The sequence below is a fragment of the Diospyros lotus genome, chromosome 15 (genome assembly GCF_014633365.1).
Source record: "Diospyros lotus cultivar Yz01 chromosome 15, ASM1463336v1, whole genome shotgun sequence".
NCBI classification, from domain to species: Eukaryota; Viridiplantae; Streptophyta; class Magnoliopsida; order Ericales; family Ebenaceae; genus Diospyros; species Diospyros lotus.
In genome coordinates this window covers 9300373-9307710 of record NC_068352.1, presented here as the reverse complement: position 1 = coordinate 9307710, position 7338 = coordinate 9300373, and positions in this window count along the sequence as shown.

Below are 7338 nucleotides of genomic sequence, written 5' to 3'. Positions count from 1 at the left end.
GAGCCAAAACTCACACTTGCTGAACTTGGCGTACAATTTCTCTTCTGTATACTCCTTTACATTGGGTGAGTAACTGAAATATCATCTATGAAGACAATAATGAAGCAATCTAGGTACTCACGTAGAACTCGATTCATCAAATCCATGAAAACAGCTGGAGCATTCGTTAACCCAAATGGCATCACCACAAACTCATAGTGTCCTTAGTGAGTCCTAAAAGTAGTCTTCTGAATATCATCATCTCTGACTCGCACTTGATGGTAACGTAATCTTAAGTTTATCTTTGATAACACTTTAGCTCCTTGCAACCGGTCTAATAAGTCATCCACTCGAGGTAAATGATACTTATTCTTCTCTGTCACCTGATTCAACTAGCAATAATCTAAGCACAACCTCAAAGATCCATCTCTCTTTCTCACAAATAATACTGGTACACCCTATAGGGATGATCTGGGTCGAATGAAACCCTTATCTATTAATTCCTTTAACTGGGCCTTCAACTCCTTTAGCTTATTAGGTGCCATTCGATATGGAGCCTTAGAAATAGGCTGTATACTAGGCAATAACTCAATAGTAAACTCTGCTCCTCTCTGAGGAGGTAATCCTGGTAATTCATCAAGGAAATCATATGAGAAATCTCATACTACTGGCACCTCAAACAACTTCCTCTTACTTCCCTCACCTGTGGTACAAAAGCTAGGTAAACTTCACATCCATCACCCATCAACTTCTCGACTTTCATCACTGAGATCTTAGGAATTGTAGCTATAGGCTTGACTCCTCTATATATCTGAACCAGCTGTCGAGGTAGACTAAAGTCAATAATCTTCTGTCGATGGTCAACTCTTGCATAATGCCATAACAATCAATCCATGCCAAGGATCAAATCAAAATCCCTAACATCAGGAATTTCTAAGTCTCCAAATAGCTTCTTATCATGTACCTTGATCTCGCAATTCTCAAACATTTCTCTTGATAGCATACTCTTGCTAAACTACCGTGGCATAATCCACACTCTGAGCTCTTCCAAAAGCGTGGCAAATATCAGCACGCAATCCTCTCTAGAATTTAACATCCTTCTTAGCTTCAGTGGACACCAACTCTGAGGCCTATATAGTCAAAATTGTAAACTCTGCCTCACCTTGGGCCACTGTCTTGGTACCTTACACCAACTCATCAAACTCAAAAACAAACTTTCTGGTCCTCAACCCATGCTGGATAATAAGAATCATTGAATATTTGCTGAAACTCAACCCATGTGGGTTCTTAATTACCAAACCCTTGGCGGGCGGTCTTCCACCATCTCTTGGCTTCACCTCTGAATAAGAATGTGCTAAGTCGCACTCGGCGATCGTCTGTACAATCGATAGCATTAAATTCTCAACCGTTGTTGCATCTGTGCCTCCTTGGAATGCTAATGTTCGGAAGGCCATGAAATTCTTTAATAGCTGACTCCTTATATCTGCCTCCACAACTAGAGCTATTGGAGTGACTCACTTACCGCCACTACTACCTCCTACTTCTTGGGGAACTTGACCTTGCCTAATTAATAACTAGGCTATCTACCACCCTCATCAATCCTACTAACATACCTCGCATCTCAGCCAATCCTGTCATAGATTGCGACTGACTCTCTTGGTGAGCCTACTGTGGACACTAGAACCTCGTCCTGCATAGAAGCAGCCTGACTGTGAGTACGGGGTCGTCCACCTCAATTACTCATCTTTCTGCATCACCACTTAGGGTTAGAATATTGCTAATTAGGCCAACATATCTAACTGATGGACACAAGTCCTAACTCTACCCAACATCCTATGTGTGTACTGGAGACTCCTCAAAACACCGCTCTGATACCAATACTGTAACACCCCCTCTCCTAGAACTAATCGAGAAGAGGTGCTACTGGGGATAATAAAATAAACTGGGTGATAAACTGAAATCTGATACCATGACTGAACATCTCAATCAACTGGAATAAAAACTCTGAGTCAATATAGATTAAAAACCATAAACTCTAAGTAAGGGACAATCCCTCAACTGAAATATAAAATAAATCTAAACTGACAAACACTATAAACTAACAAACTCCCAGACATCTTTAATCTTGAGCGGCTCCACATACACACACTACGGAACACTGCTGCTAAGCCCTACATCTAATACTCCCCTGTTAGAACCTGGAGGGGTGAAGAGTACAAGGTGAGATACAAAAGCTCAGCAAGTAATAAGCTGGAAAGAATACTGAAGCTGAATCGAAGAATATCGATACTGATAAATAACTAACTGAACTTGTACTGTATAATCACTGTCTGATTGCATTCATAAAAAAGTAATGCACATAAACTGTAAACTAAATGAAGGTATGCAACTTTGGCTCATAGGCCCACATAATCTGATAATACATACCTGTCTGAACTGAAACCTGCATACATAAAAATTGTAAGCACATACTGTGGGCAAAGCCCCTAGCCCCCTGGTTGCCACCAGGCGAGCAACTCATAAACTGAGTTGAAACTGAAACTGATGGGATCCCCGCGGACAAGCCGCCTGGCGCGCATAATGCAATGCAATGCTCACATAAATGCTGGCACATGATATGTAGTGCTCCATATAAAGTCATGCTCAATGCTCATACAAAAATGTATGCACATAATCTCACAAAATAATGCTGATCATGTTATAATAATGCTGAACATGATATGATCTTCATCAATATGCTAGAATACAAAGATTCAACGAACTATGATTTAGGGTATGGGTATGATTAACTTGTCATGTTCTGGCTTATGAATTCAATGTTGGAAGGTATTAAATACATTAATTGAATTAAACTTGAATTAGGACTCACCGGAAGCTAAATTGGATTTCTGGAAAAGTCATTCGGATATCAGGAAGGATATCTGAATATGATGAAAGACATCCGGATATGAAGAAGGCTCATCTGGATACACTGACATTGAAAGCAGAAGCTATTCGGATATGTTGGGAAGTATTTGGATATGAACTAGGACATCCGGATATGATTCTAGTCATCCAGATATCTCACTGATGCATTCGGATATAACTAAGGACTATTCGAATGAAAATTTCAACTTTTGAGGGAGGCATTCGGATATCAAGCAAGACATCCGGATATTATCTTAACCTTTTCGGATGTATAAACAAACCATCCGGATATCATACTCGAAAAACTTTAGATACATCCGGATACGATACAAGGTATCTGGATATTAGAACTAAGAGTAATAGAACTTGCAATCCAAAATGGATAAGGATTAATAAAACTTGCAATCCAAAATGGATAAGGATTAATGGAACTTGCAATCCAAAATGGATTAGGATTAATGGAACTTGCAATCCAAAATGGATGAGCATTAATAGAACTTGCAATCCAAAATGGATAATGATTAATGGAACTTGCAATCCAAAATGGATGAGAATTAATAGAACTTGCAATCCAAAATGGATAAGGATTAATAGAACTTGAAATTCAAAATGGATAAGGATTAATGGAACTTGCAATCCAAAATGGATAAGGATTAATAAAACTTGCAATCCAAAATGGATAAGGATTAATAGAACTTGAAATCCAAAATGGATAAGGATTAATGGAACTTGCAATCCAAAATGGATAAAGATTAATAGAACTTGAAATCCAAAATGAATAAGGATTAATGGAACTTGCAATCCAAAATGGATGAGGATTAATAGAACTTGTAATCCAAAATGGATAAGGATTAATAGAACTTGCAATCCAAAATGGATAAGGATTAATAGAACTTACTCATAACTTCACTGTTATACGCATATATATATACGCCTCTGCTTACTGATATAAATCTGAAAACTACAACGAAGAACTAGAATAATCTGAAATCAAAACTGATATGAACCTGTAATGAAAGGGATTATAGGAAGAATACTTACCTGATAGAACTCTCTGATCGAACCCTGGAGAAATCCTGAAGACTCTAGCAAGCCTCTGCTATCTCTTGGCCGTTCTGTTCTTCACACGGCGTGAAGAAAAGCTAAGCTAATGGGTTCTATATATAGACATAAAGTCCTAGATCTCTTTCCTTTTATAATTTGGAATCCATCTCCCAATTGAACTTGGAGACTCTCAAAACCTTCTCCGATTGGGCTAGGAGACTCTTAATCCAAATCCATCTCATACATGGATTCTCATTCTTCTTTAAATACATAATCTCACTTAATTAATAATAATACAAAAATTATTATTAAAACTCTCAAATAATAATAAAACTCCAAAATTACCTTCATGCCCTTGCATTTAATCCACAAAATAAATGTCATTTAAATGCTATTTAAATATTATTATCTCAATTAAAAATCACTAGTTTTCCACCTTGGCAAATTCTTTAACTCCAAAATTAAAAAGAAATAAATGCTATTCTTTTCCTTTAAAATCTCTAAATTGCCACATTAAATAATTAATTGGCAAAATCGCTTAATCAAATACTTTAACAATTAATTAAATAATTCCTGAATAAATACTGGGCCCTCTAATGGGTCGTTACAATTTCTCCCCTCCTTAAAAGAATTTGGTCCTCCAAATTCATATCTGGTTACTCAAACAACGAGGGGTAAAGACTCCTCATCTCTTCTTCTTATTCTCACGTCTCCTCTTCTGACGAGTGTCGCTGCCATTGCACTTTTACAAGAGAAATTGATCGATTCCTCAAAATCTTTTCCTTTAGCTCTAATATACTGATAGACATCTCTTCATAAGACACATCTTCTCTGACTTCAAGATTCTAAAAATCAATCACATGCTAGGGGGGGCGGGCCAGGAAGGGGGACACTTAGCAGGGGAGGTGGGGGATGGGGGCAGGGCAGTGAGGGGGAGGGGGATAAGTGGCAGGGAAAGGGGAGGGATGAGGGTTGGGGTGTGGTAGATGGAGGTGGGGGTAGGGGGGACGCATGTGGAATTAAAATAAATTAAAAATATATAAATAATAATATAAAATATAAAATATTGTTTAATAAAATTAAATAATAAAAAATAAATATTATTTATTTTAATATTTAATTTTAAAAGATTAAAATATACTATTTTATTTTTAAAAATTGAAACATAAAACAATATAAATAAATAAATACTAATAAAAATAAATATTTTATTTATAAAATATAAATTAATTTTAAAAAATAATAAAATATAAATACACAAATAAATTAAATAAAGAATTAAAAATTATACTCCTCATTGATCAAGATATATAGTGCCCCTTTATTTATACCCATTTATATATGTTTTTGAATTTGTACTATAAATGTTGAATGCACTTAATATTAATTGTTAGATTTTTAATTTCATTTTTACTTGGTACGACATGTCAAGTATTATCAAATGTACAATCTGTGGTTGTGCTGATATTAGAGTTCTTCACAAATCTTGATCAATTGATTCATACATATAGAATTATAGAATATTACAAATAAAAATAATCTTAATATGGGTATTACTCAAAAAATAGGTACATCAATTCCAATGATAAAATAAATTTCTTCTAAGAATTTTTATATATTTTTTGAGAAGTGCTTCTTGATTTGTATAGAGCATATATCAAAATTACTTAGTTAATATTATGTCTTTTTGGATGCATTTGTCCATATATGATCATTGATCAATATATTAATTTAATTTTTTTTCATGTTTGTGTATATATTTTTCCTCTAGGACGTGAATGATCCCACTAATCTCTCCAATCTCATTTAAATTTCAAAATAATAAAAAAAATATTTTCAAATAATGATATGATCCAAATCTTTTATGATGAATTTTTTGTATTAAATCTTTATCTATAAAATTATTGTAACGTTTGTTGTTTAGGTGAAAGAGAATTTATTATTATTTATAAAAAATATTTACTTGTAGTGCTTGTTGGATCTATGATTGAATTTACCTAAACCAACAAAAAATATGGCAATAAAATCAATAAGAAAAAGAACTTACATAAGATATATAGTGCATAACATGCATGCTCATATCAAATTAAAAAAGTGTCATATGCTATTAATCACAAGATGAGTGAGAAAATTGATATTATCAAATATTAATTTATTATCGAAAAAATTAATGATACATCAACATATGAGTGAAAATTTTCTATAAGATGCATGGTTTTATTTGGACCATAAAACCATTCAATAAAAAATTGTTATATGAAAACTTGTATTCAATTATATATATACTTGTTTTATTACGTAATAATATTTTGATTAGATGGCGAGCCTAGCCCACATAAATAATATAGTGAAAAAAAATTTTCACGTTACGAGTTGCCTATATCTCTTTCTACATTTGTTTTATTTAGAGTAAATAAGATTTTGAATCATATAACTCATCGAATTAACAAATTATTTCTTATTTTATAATGCATTATTTTATACCAACTTGTTAAGTAGTCCTGATTTATATATATTCAGTACACAACTTCACTTGATGGAAAGATTTATATATATTCAGTAAAAAATTTAAATTTTTTTTTAATTTTATTTAATTTTTTACTTTTAGCTAAGAAAATATTTTGTCGCTAAATAATTTGTAGCCTTCTAACATATGAAAACATAAGTGTGGAGAGTAAAGTTGTAGCCTTATAATATTTCTTAAAATTAATATAGTTTTGACTATTATTCAATTAAATATTGTTGATAATTCGTTTTGATCTTTAAGTCTAGCCTTAAGCATGGGATGATGATCCAAACGATACTCTCGAGATATTTTTATGTATTATAGAAGTTATATTTATATTTTTTTAAGTAATTTTAAATTTTAAATTTCTTAAATAGTTTACTTTTTTATAATTATTTAGCAGCGAAATATTTCATTGCTAAATAATTTTAATTTTATTAAATTTCTTTAATTTTTTTACATTTTTAATTATTTAGCGATAAAATATTCGTTGCTTAAACAAATATCGTTTTAATTTTATTTTCTAAATTATTTAGCGATGGTTTATCCGATCGCTAAATAAATTTTATTTTATTTTATTTTTTTAATTATTTAGCACACATTGTGGTTGCTAAATAAATTTAATTTTAAAATTATTTTTTTAATTTAATTAACGACGGGATAGCCCGTCGTTAAATAAATTTTATTTGAATTTTTAATTATTTAGCGACAAGTAATTGTTGCTAAATATTTTTTTTTATTTTACTAATTATTTAGTGACTGACAATCCCATCCCCAAATAAATTTAATTTAATTTTTATTTTTTTACATTATTTAGCGACGAGCATCTCGTCGCTAAATAAATTTCATTTTATTTATATTTTTTTCTAATTATTTAACTACGAAAATTCTCATTGCTAAAT